Source organism: Sinocyclocheilus anshuiensis, unplaced genomic scaffold (assembly GCF_001515605.1).
Source record: "Sinocyclocheilus anshuiensis isolate Anshui unplaced genomic scaffold, SAMN03320099.WGS_v1.1 scaffold590, whole genome shotgun sequence".
NCBI classification, from domain to species: domain Eukaryota; kingdom Metazoa; phylum Chordata; class Actinopteri; order Cypriniformes; family Cyprinidae; genus Sinocyclocheilus; species Sinocyclocheilus anshuiensis.
In genome coordinates, this window is record NW_015544192.1 from 539,506 (window position 1) to 556,793 (window position 17,288).

General features: G+C 36.5%; 1 pseudogene; it reads left to right on the plus strand.

The window, feature by feature from the left end:
• Positions 1–1,476: 1,476 nt before the first annotated feature.
• LOC107696524 (eukaryotic translation initiation factor 3 subunit H-B-like) overlaps positions 1,477–17,288 on the plus strand; it is a 64,526-nt pseudogene continuing 48,714 nt past the window's right edge.

Sequence of the window (17,288 nt, forward strand, 5' to 3'; positions counted from 1 at the left end):
ATTACTGTCTTTGCTGAGACCCTCCTTCTCTTTCAGACTCTGGATGCTTAACTGTTGTGACGGGCTCACTAACTCACCCAGCTGAACCGCTTCGTCGTCAACTCTTGATCCTGGTAATAAGGATAATTGTGTGTTATTAATTAATCTTTTTTATTATTTTACATAATTATATATATATATATATATATATATATATATATCCCCCAGTTATAGGGTCCTTACCTGAGTTGCAATGAAGTAGTGGTGTGGATTTGTCTCCCCAAGCATTGACAACAAACACTCTAATGCAGGTAATGGATCTTTCATGTGTTTGCATTTCCTGATCTGAAATCTCTGTAAGATGAGTTTTGCTCCATAGAGGTCTTTTGCAAGAGTTTCAAGTTCCTTCAAGGCGCAGCTGCAAAGAACAGAACAACTATGGTATTATACAAGAACTAATACACTGATATCATTACTAGAAATAAAAATCGCATTAACTTACTTTGTGGTACAGAGCTGAACTTCTCCCATGAGATACTTCGGCAATTGCTCTTTGATTTGAATCTTATTCTTTAACGCCGCCTGACAAAACGTCCCATCAATTAATATTTGAAAAGGTTCCCTAAAGCAAAAGTTGTACTTATAAAAACTGATGGTTTTCTTCGCGTGTTTCTGACGTTTTATCTTCATGGTGAATTATTAATACGTAAAGCTCAGACAGTTTCAACGAACAGATTATCTTGACAGGATAAGAGAAGAATATCAATAAACCCGACCACGTGAGGATTGATACTCTTGATTTTTGTAAATATGTCAACAAAACTGTTGGAGGAAGCTCACGCCATTCTCAAACATTAACAGCATGCTACCAGCGTGGGTACAGTAAATGGGCACCGGGTAGAAAACACCAAACGGCCGTCGGTGAAACACCTCGTTAATTCTAATACTAATATAAATTAATTTATTATATCTACAATTAATATATATGTTTAATTAATTGGTATTAGATAAATACTTTCAGAATTGTATTAGTTAACTCACTCTAGGAACAGTTCACAGTAGTTGCTGTTTCTTCCGACCACTATCACAGCTGCATGTTCTTGTGAAGGGAAGTTTGAATCCTTTTCGCGAGTCGGTTCTTTTGAACAGTTCATTTCATTGCACAGAACCAATTCAAAACCATCATAATGTGGGGAATAAAGTAATCCGTAGTCACATACTGCTCTTTATTACAGGTTTTCAATAAATAAAGCGGTTCTTTTACTGTCCCCGGTTCAGAAATTGCAACCAAGTTAAGCTACAAATTAATTGGAACACAAACAGGTTATGATTTTACAGTAAGCAGTACTAAATGTATATCTCTCAGTTGAAAATGTTTACGCATGTTTTGATTAATTTTTTAATCGCTTTAGTTAGTTTTTGTTTGAACCGGTTCAACCCATTGCATTGAAAAGACCCGATTCCAATGAATGACTCATTCATCGCTATCAGGTTCAACACGGAAGGCACCGGTTGAGCGGTTGTGTTGTGTATACCTGGCGCGCGAGAAGATGACATCCCGAAAAGATACCCCGTCTGGAAAAACTATGGATTCTCCCGTCAAACAAATCCAAATCGAAGGACTGGTAAGACCACGTTTAACAGAATCAATGTAACGTTAGCTGAGTGCTCAGAAAGTGAACTCTGGTGTTTAAACGTGTCTGCAGACTGATGTGATGACAATATGCCAAACTAGAAATAATAATAATAATAATAATAATATTTTTTTCAAAGCTAGTTGCAAATGGGATTAGAAAATTGAGAAATGTAATTTCAGGAATGACTTAGAAATAACAATATTTTCAATATTTTGATCCACATATGATTAAGAAAATGTAGCTGTGTATTGTTGCCAATTTATTGGTTTATTTAATTATACAGGTCACATTAGCAACATTTACTTTTGGGTTTGCATTGTCCAAAAAGAGATGTATTTTCTACAGAGCTGTCAGCTATAAAGTGCAGACTGTCTTGATTTCATGTGAACATATTTACATGGCTAGAGTAAATAGTCGCATGACTAGGACTGTTTAAAGGGGTCATATGATGCTTTTTTAAAGATCATTATTTTGTGTATTTGGTGTAACAGAATAAGTTGCCCCTCTGACAGATGACTGTAAAATCTCCATAAAAAAAGTACATACTCTTTTATATACAGTTGTGCTCAAAATTATTCATACTCTTGGTAAATATGATCAAAGAAGGCTGTGAAAAAAAATCTATATCATTAATCCTTTTGATCTTTTATTTGAAAATTTTACAAAAATCTAACCTTACACTGGATAATAAGAGTTTAAAATGGGAGGGAAATCTCATAATGAAATAAATGTTTTACTCTACAGGGCTCGCAAAATCGCTAGCCCGACGTCCCGGGGCTATTGTGTTTTCCAGTCGGGCTACCAAAATGTATCACCTTAAAATGGGTCATAAATTGCCTTACATTTATTTTTAAAAATTCTGCAGATACCCTGTAAATAGTGAAATAAAATTCCTTCCTTCATATTTGTTGATATTTGTGTATTAAAAATATTTTTGGTTGACATTTAAACTCCTATATGATTTTCTATATTTTTTTTTAAAGAAAAAAAAAATCTTTTTTTATTTGGGCTAGTTAAATTAATTTTCGGGCTACCAAAATATGAAGAGTACCTGCCCGAAGGGCTACCAGGGATTTAGAAATTTTGCGAGCCCTGCACTAATACACGTTGGCCACAATTAATCATACCCTTTATTCAGTACATTTTGCATCATCCTTTTGCCAAGATACCAGCTCTGAGTCTTCACTTATAATGCTTGATGAGTTTGGAGAACACCTGACAAGAGATCAGAGACTATTCCTTCATCCAGAACCACTCCAGACCCTTCAGATTCGCAGCTCCATGCTGGTGCGTCTTCTCTTCAGTTCACCTCACTCATTTTCTATAGGGTTCAGGTCAGAGGACTGGAATGGCCATAGCAGAAGCTTGGTTTTGTGCCCAGTGACCCATTTTTGTGTTGATTTTGATATTTGTTTTGGATCACTGTCCTGTTATAAGATCCAACCTTGGCCCATTATAAGATTTCTAGCAGAGTCAGTCAGTTTTTATTTTTTTAGCTGTTGTTATTTGATAGAATTCATGATGCCTTCTATCTGAACAAAATATTCATGACCTCTGGCAGAAAAATAGGCCCACAGCATTAAAGATACAGCAGTATATTTCATTGTACAAATGGGGTACATTTTTACTCCTGTGTTCACCAAACCCATATTGAGTGTTTGCTGCTAAAAAGCGAATTTTTTAGTTTTATCTGACCATGGAAGCCAGTCCTCTTTGAAGTTCCAGTAGTGTCTGGCTAATTAATATGCTGGAGTTTGTTTTTGGATAAGAGCGTTTTCTTTTCCTAATTGTGGTGATGTAGGTGCTGTTTGATAATTCTTCTTTAAGGTTTTCTGACCCAGAGACTCAACTATTTCCTGCAATTCTCCAGCTGTGATCGTTGGAGTGTCTTTAGCCACTCAAACTCTCCTCCTCACCGTGCATTAGGATGATACAGACACGCGTCCTCTTCCAGGCAGATTTGTGGCATTTTTGTTGACTGGAACTTCTTTCTTCCTTTCTTCTTTCTTCCTCACCATATTGCATGAGAACTGTGACTTGCTTAATAATGTGGAACAACCTCTTTAAGTAGGCTTTCCATTTACCTAAGAAGACCTGGCAAACTATTGAACAAACCTGTCTGAGATTGATACCAGTTACCTGAAATGATGTGAAAATCAAAACAAACAAAAATCTGACTGTTTATTGTACCGAAATCCTATTGATATGTCACTTGCATAATAATTTGAAACACAGTGTATATATATATATATATACATAGATAGATAGATAGGGCAGTTGTGGTCGAATGGTTAGAGAGTTGGACTTGTAACCCGAAGGTTGTGGGTCTCAGGTCCGGCAGGAATTGTCGGTGGGGGGAGTGAATAACCAGCACTCTCTTCCACCCTCAATACCCTGACTGAGGTGAGACCCTTGAGCAAGGCACCGAACCTCCAACTGCTCCCCGGGCGCCACTGCAAGATGTCTGCCTACTGCTCCGGGTGTGTGATCACAGTGTGCGTGTTTGTGTGCACTTGGATGGGTTAAATACAGAGCACAAATTCCAAGTATGGGTCACCATACTTGGCCACACGTCACTTCACTTCATATATATTTTATTTGAACAGGCATACATTTTGTTTCATCGTCTTGTCCACTACTGTCCATACATATGCTCATTTAGATGGAAAACAATAACATGGGTTAACACACGTTAACACGGCAATAGATATTTTTGTAAAGATTGAACCCAGTAGATTTTTTTTTCTATAGAGATATTGACCCTTGTTATCAACGAACATAGACATTGATGTCCCATATTCATCACCTGCATTTTTCATCAGTCGTCGTGTTGTGTGTGTCTAGGTTACACATATTTGTTGCACCCATCCAATCCCTCTGTGCTCCTGCATAGATTATGTTTGCTTTTTTCCCCATTGTGAAGTTGAAAGTATATTATTATGATAAATTCTAATTGTCTGTCTTAAAAATAATGAATGGATAAATGCATCTTTCTCTTTAGTCAAAACATCCACATTGTTGAACAATTATGCCCTTGTTATCCACTGTAGTGGGTTTTGTCAGTTTTTCGTTGTGTTAGCTTGGGCAGTGTGATGGTATTCATTTTGACTTTATCAGAAATTGGAGATGTGCTCATAAAGACATGGGTTAGTTTAGACATGAGTTTAGCTGAGAGTCTAGTTTTTATAATTATTAAGTAAGTAAACAGCAATGTCTTATTGTAAACCCTCATTTACCAAGCAGCTGTTTTCTTTTTGTTCATAATTAATTTAATAGAATTAGTTCCATCAGATTGTAGATCATTGCTTCAATTTTACAGGCCTGAACAGAAGTCAAATGATTTTTTTTTGCTGCGTTTTTGTACTTAATCTGTTTGTACGGCCACATTAAATTCACTGAACCTAATTAAACTCACTTCTTATGGAAGCTTCTCGCTTGCTTTACTTTCCTATCTCGCTCCCCGCTGCTGAGGGGAATGAGTGCCAAATGTTGTGAATGCACAGAAATTGTAGTTTTTGCTTTGTTTCTTGAAAACCGTCAAGCTCAGTGTTCCACTTTTTTAGTTTTTAGGCTGGAGCCCAAGAAAGCTGTTTCCTGTCAAGGTGCCTCAAGCAAAGCTGCCATATATGATTTCATTGATTTTCTATCCACTTGCCCCACAGCCTGTTTTTGAGCTTTACTAAAGCTCAGCTTCCTTTTTGCTGTTAGTTGGAGCTGTTTGAATGATTTCATTTTTTTGTGCCCGTGGGCTTTCCAGAACATTCTCTGCAGTGTCTTGATGCTCAAACTTAAAGGTGCTGACGGTTCGTGTGCCTTCTTGCACATTTTGAGCTGGAATGATGCCTTTGAGGAAACATTTTGGACTTCCTGAAGGTTATCTTGTTTGTTTTGTTTGGTTGGTTTTGTCTCTCCCACAATTTTACTGACTAAGGTTTTTCTTTTGTCCCTCATGCATGCATCGTTGGGAGTTTTGTTCTTTTAGTTTTTTGTTTTGGCTCCATATTTGTGTTCTGATAACACTATTGATCAGAAATGGACCTCCATGGCCTCAATGCTACATAAAGCCGCTGTTGACACTATAGGCTATAAAACTAGAAAACATCAAGATTGGTTTGATGAGAACTCCGATACTATTGTGTCTATGCTGGAAACAATGTGCAGAGCATATATTGATACCATCAACTGCCCTGCATCCACCATCCTTCGGCAGAAATGAAATGTTTAACATCTACCTCGCTTTGTATGTGTCACAAAGCTCCTGCATGATAAACTTGAAGGCAGCAGTGGGATCACTGTTGACTTCAGGCTGGATGGAAACCTCTTTAATATCCGAAGGTTCCAGGCCTCTACCAAGGTCTCAGCAATGCAGGTTCTTGAGTTGGAAGCTCAGCCCTCCACCCACTATGCCTGTTTTTACAATAGAAAAACAACCACTTACAATAGTACCATCCTTTAAGTATCTGGGCAGCATTGTATCAGAGCACTGCAATCTTGATGACGAAATTGAAAATCGGATAAAACAAGCCTCTGTGGCCTTTGGCAGACTTCGACGTCAGGTCTTTCAAAATAAGCACCTTCAATTGCTTACTAAAGTTACCATCTATAAAGCTGTTTTCATTACCACTCTTCTTTACAGCTGTGAAGCCTGGGTTATATATAGCTGCCACCTAAGGTTGCTGGAGCGTTTCCATATAGGGTGTTTGCAGCGAATTTTGGGGTTTTTCGAAGTGCTTGCCAGGACAAACCGTAAGAGCATGGAAGCCACAATCACTGAGCATCAATTACGCTGGCTTGGGCACATTGTTAGGCTACCTGAAGATCGTTTGCCACGTCTAATCCTTTATGGTCAGCTCCATCCGGGCCGCCGTTCCTCAGGGGGTCCGAAAAAGCGATATAAAGACCAGCTTAAAACATCGTTAAGGAAGTGCCAAATTAATCCCTCATGCCTGGAAGAATTAGCAGCAAACCGCAACACCTGGAGGCAGCTCTGCCACGCAGGAATAGTGCAGCTGGAATCAGAGAGAAATAAAAGGAAACAACAAAAAAGATTAAGGAGACGCACAGCCATGCCTGCCCCTACAAATTCTGACTTTATTTGCCCATCCCAACTTTTGACCAGTAGTTTAGTTGTCTCTTTTCTGTAACACAGGGCTATTTATAAACATATATATTCACTTGCTATAATATAAAATAAATAGTATGTTTGATGTTTAAAATTATGTTAAAAAAATTAAATTCAAATGTTTTAAGGCTGAAAAACTTTTGGAACATGATTGATTATTGCCGTCACTTTCTCATTCCCTTGAAATCAACCCCATCCCTATGAAACAAATAGTAGGAGGCTTTGTGCACATTCATGTAAACTAATAGATGCCATAATTAATCTTGGTTTGTCATTTGGTGGTTATGATGGGTACTATTGACAATATCAATTGAAAGTGTCTGTCGTGAGCCACTAGAGCGCTCTGTACATCTTCATTGTTTTTAATAATCAAATCGGATATTATTTTATTTTTGTAATTTTGTAATTTATTTATTTATTTTATTTTTTTTACTTTTTTGGGATCTTAGGGAAGTAACCAAATCCAGTTGCATTTTATTCCACAAGGCAAAAGCATTTGCAGGTCACTGGAAACGCATCTGATGTGGGTGTTGTTGATATGCTAGTTTTCTTGTTAATCCTCCCCTGTGAGTAAAACAGCGAGTTAAGAAGGGATAGAGGAAGACCATGATATTAACCATCTGCTGTATTTTCCCTTTTGCTTCAGCCACCTGACCATCAGGCATTATTGCTGCGCTCCATTTTGTAGACCTGCTGTTCACAGAGTTTTTAGATGAATACAAATAAGCTAAATGTATAGCAGGTGGATTAGAGGTGACTGCTTCAGGGTGGGTAAGCAGCTTAAACGGAGAGCTCTACAAATCCCTTCTAGGGATATGTATCTTCTCAGCTCTCTCTTTCTGTCTTTCTCTCTCTCACTCCGTTATATGAAACTCTTTATATTTGACCTTTCAGGCAAAAGCTAAGCACTTTTAAGCAGTGTGAAATAAGGTCTGCTTATGCATGATAATCATAGCAGGGCGATGTTTAAATGATTTCTGATTCCCTCAGGAGTTTTTCTCCTTTTTTATGCTAAAAATATAACCGTATGGCATATGTATATTTGTGTATATCTCTCCACATATACATACTTCTGAATCACACCCAATTTTGCAGTTTGTAGGATGTTTTCCCTTTGTCTTCCAACACATTCACGTTCTGTCTTTGCTTTTGTCAAGGGTTTATTCTCTATATTAGTAAATCTCCATAAACATTGCTAGGTGTGAGGCAGATGGTCAACAGGGGGCAGCAGTAATCCACTTAAATCACTGAACTGTGTCACTCTTCACTTCATGCGCTTTCAGCACTACATCTTTTCAAACGGTGCCGTTGAGTTGTCAGTCTCTTTTGAACACACTGAAGCGTGAGAGCAATAACGAAGCATCAATAGGTGCCACTGCCTACTAAGAAGACAGGGCTTTGGACTATTTTACTTTATTTTAATGTATTCTACTTTTTATATACATATATTTTCCATATCTTATAAATATGTATACTTATAAACGAAACGAAACTGTGTATGTTTATATATTTTTATATAAATTATTACAATATTAGTACTTTTAGTTTTTTTTTTAATGTATTTAGTAAGCAATATAAGATGATATACACACACACACACACACACACACAAACTACTGGTCAAAAGTTTATAATAATTTTATAATAATTAAGATTTAGGTTTTTTAAAAATGCCACTTATGCTCACAAAGCCAAGGCTGCATTTATTTGATAAAACATACAGTAAAAACAGTAATATCTTGAAATTATATTGCAGTTTAAAGTAACTGTTTTCTGTTTTAATATATTGTAAAATGTAATTTATTCCTGTTATTGCAAAGTTTTTTTCAGCACCCAAATCTTTAAATAATCAATAACTTTATATGTATAATAATCAAGAATTTACATCAAGAATTAAATCCAAATGTATTGACAAAATTAAAATTTTTGTTGACAAGTAGGTTCAGAGTTTTAGCAAATTTTGATTGAAGATTACATTTTCATTTAAGATTACAGTGGCAAAACATTATTTTCTTTGACAGATCTGCAGACCAATGAATGATGAATAGGACCAGGAATGTGTCACAAGAAATTTTGATTCACCTTTACTTAAACCCCTCTTATAGGAGTCACTGCGGTGAACTGACTTTCAATCCTTGTGATGCAAAATTCAGCACTTATGGCACTCTGTCCCACATGTGCTTGATTTTTGCTTTTGCCAGCATAATTAAAATATTTAAATGGACTCAAAAAAACATATGCTCATTTAAAAATAAATGATTGAGTTACCTTGTCTTTTTCCTATTTAGATTAAGATAAACTAAGTGGAAGTGGAAGAATGCATCTGGTTTAGTCATTGAATCCCTTGTATGTTTAGGATCAAAATTGCTGGTTCCCATCATACGAATGGATAAATTCCACAGCACTGGCATGTTAGGTAACTTTTCTCCTGTGTTTTTAATGACTAATGTTTTTAGGTGTCTTTAAAAGATGTAGACACAGTAATTTAGTCTCTCAACAACGTTTTGGTGGATTCAGATCGTGACAGAAGGTGAGTGTGAGTGGAGCTTATATACGGCCCTTGAGGGCCCTCTGCGAAGCAATAGCACAGCGACGGCAGGCTGTGAAGTGCAGATTAACAGGCTGTGAGAAGAACTTGATTCACCGTAAACCTGGAGCACTTCTACAGCAAGCGTAAAAGATTGATGGCTGAGTTTGTGCAGAGGGCGCACAATAAGACTCTGGCAAGCAACAGGAAGTAAAGTGAACCTGGGTTTCGTGTTTGTCCTTCAGCATTCCTCACAATTGCCCGCTGTGCCGTTTCCTGGCTAAGGCCAAAGTGCCAACAGAAGACTACCGCCACTCCGATTGAAAGCTGTTTTTTTTATTTAAAAAAAAAAACATTTCATCGCCGTTTCATAACTAAAAACTCAGTTTATGTCACTTTAAAGATTTAAGCATCTTTTAAAGCAGCTTTTATATAGCTTCTGACACAAAGTAGATGTCCATCTGATGGAAGCTCGCCCAAGGTCGTACATGTACTTTTTTTCTGAGAAGCTGATTGCTGTGCACCTTGCTGAAGACTCTTGCTTCTCTTCCTCATGACTTTGCAGTGTCTGAGTTTCAAAGTGCTTGGCAGATGGACTACAGGGACTAGCACTCAATGCCTGCCTCATTCTCACTCTGGATCCCTGGTGATTTCGGCTTGTGTTAGAAATCACTCTCTTTTCGACCTGTGAATGCCACTTGCTCTGTAGCTCTCCCAGTCACCTTGTCCCACTAAGACAATGAGCAAGGGCTTTGTCGAAACTTGACACATCCGGACGTACACATTGCTGTGTGAGCTTTTTGTCTTCCACTCTGGCTGTTTCTTTGATGTGTTTTTAAATCTTTCTGTCAGAATCTTTTGCGGATGGCCCCTTTAGTGTTCAAACATCCTATTTTACATACCACTTTGTCATTTAGCAGGCGCTACAATATAGCATTATCCAATATCAACTAGATTGGAACAGTTTATGAAATTATTATCATTAAACAATAGAGAGAGTTCATGGATTGCCACTGTTGATTATGTAACTTGGTTTACAAGCACAGATATTCACAACTAGGTTGCACATCCGTCCTTGTGTTTGAATGTTTCTGGATTAACTGCGTGGTCATCGTGAATTTTTATTGTTTCATTTATTTGTTTAATTGTATTTATTTATTTATTTTGCCTGTGGACAAAAATATGCTTAAAAATTTAGTCAATATTTTGTCACATCATACTCATTTTTTTATTTTAGTCAGTGTTATTCTGACTAAAATGGCATATCGTTTTAGTTTGCTCAAATAACATTTTAGTTGATGAGAGTGCAAAATTAAACCAAATATTCGAATGTTTCGATATTAATGTAAACATTTTTACAAAAACAGCTGTCCTTGTTGTGAAAACCTGCACTCCTAAAAACAGTGTTATAATAAAATATTGTGAGTTCTTTATGCTTTAATTATTAATTGTCCATTCATGGTTTAGTGTGTTAGGGAAAGTCTATTCACAATGTGTTCAGTTTCATTCACTGACCAGTTTTAACCTCTGCAACTCAAGTGAGCCAGTCCTAGACACTGATTTTAGTTGGATTATTTGAAACAATCATATTGTTTTCATATTTTTGTTCTTCAAAAACATTTGTTAATATCTTTCATTGTCTTTTTTCTTGTCATAATATTTTCACCAACAGCAAAGGTTCAACTAGTGGTGAATGTTATGTCCGTAGTACCAGTTTGATTTCAACTAAATGTTCATTAGTAAAGTTTTAAATTTTATTTTGTTTTGACATCATAACATCCACAACTAGTTGATAACCTGTGGGTAGTGTCACACTTTTGTAGAGTAGAAATGGTTTCTGACTAGCACTGAAGGCATTGGAGGCCTGGTTTAGTGTGGCTAAAGCTACTACTGGCTCTCTGGCCTGCTGGAGTCTTGCCTAATGGCCTAAGTGCTCGCTTATTCAGAAACTGTCAGTTTTATTGATAATCAGATGGCAAGCCACCAATACAGCCATCAACTGACATCCAGGAATTCTAGACCCCTGCCAGTTTACAATCAGTCATACCTCTGCCTCTCGGTTAGGGCATTATGGGCATGAATTTTTGCTGTTAGATTTTTGAGGTTCTAATAATTATGTACATTCTATAAATAAAATTGGAACTGTGAAGATAGTCAGTTTCACTAATAAAATTGTTTGGACAAATTTGTCAACTCTAGCAGGCTCTGCCAGCTTTTCTTTTGGACCCCATGGAGTAGAAAGTGAGTAGAATTGGGTAATTTAAATGTTGAAGTGACCAAATAATGGAAAAAAAGCGAGCAAATTTTTTATTTCATTTATTTATTTATTTTTTTCTGGAAATGTGTATGTCAAAGGCATTTTGAACCTACCTTGTGAATTTCAAAATTCACTTGGGAAGGTGTTTTGGATCTTCCACAAAGAGAACTCTAGATTCTGGTTGTAAAAGTCTTTTAACTCTTATATAAATTGCTTCAGCACAAGCTCTGGATGAGGATCAGGTTTTGAAGATGAATGGATGGTGTTGTATTGATTTTTCCTGCCCACATTGGTTCCTTAATCCTGGTTAAGCATTGGGAGATTTAAGCACGGACCTATGTCAAAGGTTTCTGAACCAAGATCTTGTTAACCATGTCTATTCTTTGTGCCCCACTGACCTTTCTGTACTGGTCCAATGAATTCAAGTTTAGCAGTGTATCTCTCACCTATTTTTGTTTGAAACCTTTGAAGCTTTAACATAGGACATTTTTGTTGTTGTTAGGATTCAAATACGGTTGTGCCTGCTGTTGGTCACAATTGAAAATCTATTATTGTGTTAGATGCCAGGCCTCCTGGACCCAAGGATCGATACTGCTTTGTCGACAGATTCGAGCCCCTGCTCTGCTCGGCTGAAGATGAATTAGATTTTTCTATAAAAACGCGGAGCTTCGCTCTGCCATTGAGCTTTTCGCTGCTGTGTGGGATGCTTTGCTCTTCACCTGTGGTATTTCATCCACTGTTATTACCGCTGCAGCACTCCCATGCTTTCTCGGATTTTCCCATTCTCTATCTGTCCTCATCTGTTATCTATAGGTGACATTTTTAATTCCAAATGGTTATGATCTGTATTAAAGTTTATGGATTAAAGATTAAGCTCTATTCTGTCCCAAATCCACCTACTACCAAATTCCTTTCAGCACCTTTCCAGGAATCCCTTCAGCTGTCCACCCTTTGTCATTTACAGTTCCAGAACATGCTTTCCGATGGACTATTCAGACTGTATACTTATTCAGACTATATACATATTTAAGCACACCAGACACCACCAGTCAAAAGTTAATTATTTAATTATTTATTTATTTGTGATGTTTTTGAAAGAAGTCTCTTATGTTCACTGAGGCTAAGTTTATTTCATAAATCGAAAAAAAAAAAGCTTTATACAAAAAGAATTTGAAACGATACTACTCCAGTCTTCAGTGTCACATGATCCTTTAGTAATCAATTAATCAATTAATTTGGTGCTCAGTTGTCATCAGTTACTATTGCTGCTCAGTTTTTAATAATAGTTCTTCTTATTAATGTCGAATTTTGATAAATAGAAAAAATTACAGCATTTATTGGAAATATAAATCTTTTGTAACATTATAAATGTCTTTACTGTCACTTGATCAATTTAATGCATTAAAAGTATTAATTTTCTTTAAAAAAAAATCTTACTGACCCCAAATTAATTAATTTCTTTAAAGGGGTCATATGATGCTTTTTTAAAAATCATTATTTTGTGTATTTGGTGTAACAGAATATGTTGACATGCTTTAATGTTCAAAAAACACATTAATTTTCAAATACTGTACATTATTGTAGGTCCTCTATGCCTCGCCTCTCTCAAACGCTTCGTTTTCTACAAAGTCCCTCCTTCCGACAAGTGCAGTGTGAGGTAGATATGTGGGGGCGTGTTAGAACGAGCCGTTTTAGGGGGGCGTGGCAGAGTCTTAACTTTGATAAAGTATATCTCTTTGGTGTTGAGACTTTAGTATTTGCAACTTCAGGGATCTTATCTATGAACAATCAGCTTGTAACACTCCAAAGAGAAAGGAAAACTTGAAATCGCATCATATCACTTTAAAAAAAAATAAAACTAAAAAATAAATCAATTTCTAAAATAAATGGCTGCTGAAAATTCATTACAGGACCAAATTACATTTTTAAAATGTATTACAATTGAAAACAGTATATACATTTTTAGTTGTAATAATATTTGACAATTGCTGTTTTACTGTATTTTTGGTCAAATAGATGTGGCCTTGGTGAGCATAAGAGACTTCTATCAAAAACTATAAAAGCATCTTAATTATTCCAAACGTTTGTATTAATTAAAAATAATAAATAAATTAAATTATAGTTTTATTTTCCAAAAAAGATTTGTATGCATGTGCAATTTATATTTGTATATTTTAAGCATTCACGCTTAAGCCTTTAGATCAAAAATGTTTGAAGATCATGGAAAAACAGAAATTCAGCCAAGTGTGAGTGTTAGCAGATCTTCAAGCTTGTGTTTTTGTGTTTCAGGTGGTGATGAAGATCATCAAGCATTACCAGGAGGAAGGTCAGGGCAGTGAGGTGGTGCTGCTGAGGACAGGCTGGAGATCACCAACTGCTTCCCTTTCCCTCAACACACAGAGGACAATGCTGACTTTGATGAAGGTAAGGGACTAAAGTTGTGCTCATTGCCTTAATCATTTGTTAGCACTATTCAGACAGGATTAATTTTCTAAATGGCATTTGAGTTAGAGTTTCTAAAGTAGGCCATCTACCCTCATTATTGTTGCTACTGTTTCGATTATTTAAAATTTGAATTTTACCCACGGATCAAATTTAGCTTCATTTTGGTTCTCATTGTATCAGTGCACTAAATAATACCCATCACTGATGCCACCCAGAAATGAAATCTTTATATTTTTTGGGCTCCCTGAAGAAGTATTGAAATAATAATTTTAAGCAGCTTTGGGGAGAAAGCAAATGATTTAGTGACATGGATGTTGAGATGTGCTACATTAAGTGCTGATGAAGTGCAGATAGAGAATATACACAAATAAGATTCCTGGGAACTTTATAAATGTGTTCACTGCTAGATAGTGATCCTGCTATTCCAAATGCAATTTAGATCGTTCTGCCTTAAATTGTGCCTGATAAGACTGTGTCAACAACTTTCTGATTTTATAAGCAGCCATTTGATTATAAACACACCTTTGTTATGCAGGGTTTTTTTTCTCTCGTTCTTTTTTCTTCCTTTGTCTTTCTCTGCTTTTTCAGTGTGAGTAAACACAGAAAATAGGGAGGTGAATAAGTAGATGTATTGCCCATCATGAAAAGATTTGAACCACCGAACCTGGTGTTTGTAGCCTGTATTTTTAACTGCAAATCTGCCATCTCCCTATTCTCCAATTAGCCAAAGTGGTTTGAATGTGGCTCACTGCAGATTTTCGATTATTGCTTAAGGGTCTCTCATATACAGTCAATTACAAATGTTGATGCTATAATTCAAATATTATTCAAATTATAAGATGATGCTATTATTTAAATTGGTGTTTAACCAACTATAAAATTCAGATATATTGTTTTATTTACTGTTGTTTTTTGCAATTATGCACACAAAATCGAAATTAAGCAATGTTTATTTCAATTACACCAAGAAATTTTCACTTTTATTGCTCATCCTTGCATTTTGTCACATTAAACTCCTTTACAAGCGTAAGCTTTTGTATTTTATCACACTGCTGTGTCTGGCCTGCCAGCCTCCGTTTACTACCTGCCAGCTCGTCAGTGATCACTAACAGAAAAACGTCATTGTCGATAGTCGCGCTAGAAAATTGTGCTGTAATTCAACAGAAACCTGTATTGGCGCAAAGGTTTGGGGCTCAGCTTTTATAGAGCTTCTCCAGAGAGTGCTAGCCAGAATGCCTCATCAAGCTCGGTCTGGAGAGAAGTGAGAATGAGAATGGTCTGGTTTCAGCACAGAGCGAGAGACTGTGTGTTGTTTATTCACTTTTTTACGGCCTGTGAGATCACAGGTGTAGCCGGTGAGATGGGATGTGCATCATGGGAGGGAGAATGAGGCAGGGTTGCATTATTAAAACTGTAATGGGCTGTAAAGGCTCAGAAATGGAGGCAGCAAAGGAACCAAAATTGTCTAGGGTAGGGTGTTGTTCTGTGGGCCACCAAAATAGGGCTGGGGTGATGTGACTGTATATATCACAATGGTGAAAAATATTTTGTTATACTGTTTATATGTATATACTATGAGTTGGCATGATATAAAAAAATTCTGACCACAAAACAAAACGGGGCCATTTATAATTCATCTGTCATCTCAACAATCTTGCTTTTTGGTGTGTCAATTAAGTTTAAAATTAAATATTAAAGTATTTAGTCACTAGATTAAAAATATGCATTACAACATGACTACGCAATATATGTAATATTAAAATAATAATTATTATTAATAAAAATTGAATACTACTAATTTATTCTCATAATAATATTCATAATGAAAATAAAACATCTTGTAGTGTAATTATTCACTTAGTCACTAGAATAAAAAATACAGTACTTCATGATGTAATATGAAATATATATATATAACAATATATTAGTAGCTAATATATAAAACCTAATAACAATGATTTATTGTCATTAATAATTGTATTTTTTTTATTGGTTATTGTTAAATTTTGGAGACACTAGAATATGTAGTAATTTATATTTTTAATGTATAACATAAATTATAGTAACAATACATTATATTGTTATGTATATCTATCTATCTATCTGTCTATCTATCTATCGATCGATAGATACACAAAATAAAAGATAAACAGTTTACTGTTACTGTGATATAAAATTATTCATGCCATGATATAAGATTTTGGTCATACAGTCTGCCCCTAACTACTAAGTGTGGTGCAGACTTGGATTAAAAAAAATATATTTTAATATTTTAGTCTTTTTTGAAAGTGTTAGAGGGGACAACATGGGCACCTTTGAATCCACAACTGACTGTAATGACTTACGATGCATTTATCAAGAAGAGTTAAGTTAGTACTAATTCTAAATGAGAAGTATTCAGCCTCAAGCGTAGTGCATCGCAATCGCATCTCCAAGTATACATTAACTCAGTGACTCTGACACTTCCTGTGGTATCCTCGCGGTTAATTTATTCTCCTCCTCTGCTACAGGGTGTGTGTACATATGACAATGTGGGTTTGGGTGACCCTGTCCCACCCTTCCCATCACAGCATATTTTTCTCTGTCTTTTGCCCGTAGGGCTGTGCCTGACAAATTATGGCGTCTAATGGATATTTAAACACCCTTCATATGCAAAGCAAGGATCCTTGAACTGTACAGGCTGCAGAAAGGTGTAAATTCACTCTTTAATGAGCAGTTGCGACTCCTTTGCTTGTTTTTCCTATGAGGCAATTGCTTTATTTATTACTAGAGTTTTAAAAGGTGAGTTTGACTCGGCTGCATTTCTTTACCTCCTTGTGAGTGTTTTTTTTCCATGGGTGTTTTCATTTTCATCCATTATGAAAACCTGCCAGTGACCTGAGATGACTTCCATCATTTCACTCCATTTTTACCTGGTGCTGGACTGCCTCAAACAGCGCAGAAGTCTTTCAGGTGGTTGGATTGAGTCTTATCTGATAGAGGAGTGCAGGTTTGCTTTGGAGAGACTGAAACAGAAGGGTGGAACACCTAAAGAGAGTAATACAAACAGACTGTCCCAGCCAAGATAAGCATACAGCCATAGCCATATCACCCTGCAGCCCAAGACTGGTCGCCCACTGTAGCAAAGCAAGGTTGAGCCTGGTCAGTACCTGGATGGGAGACCTCCTGGGAAAATTAGGTTGCTGTTGGAAGAGGCGTTAGTGAGGCCGGCAGGGGGTGCTCACCCTGTGGTCTGTGTGGGTCCTAATTCCCCAGTGTAGTGACGGGGACACTATACTGTCAAAAAGCACCGTCTTTCGGATGAGACGTTAAAATGAGGTC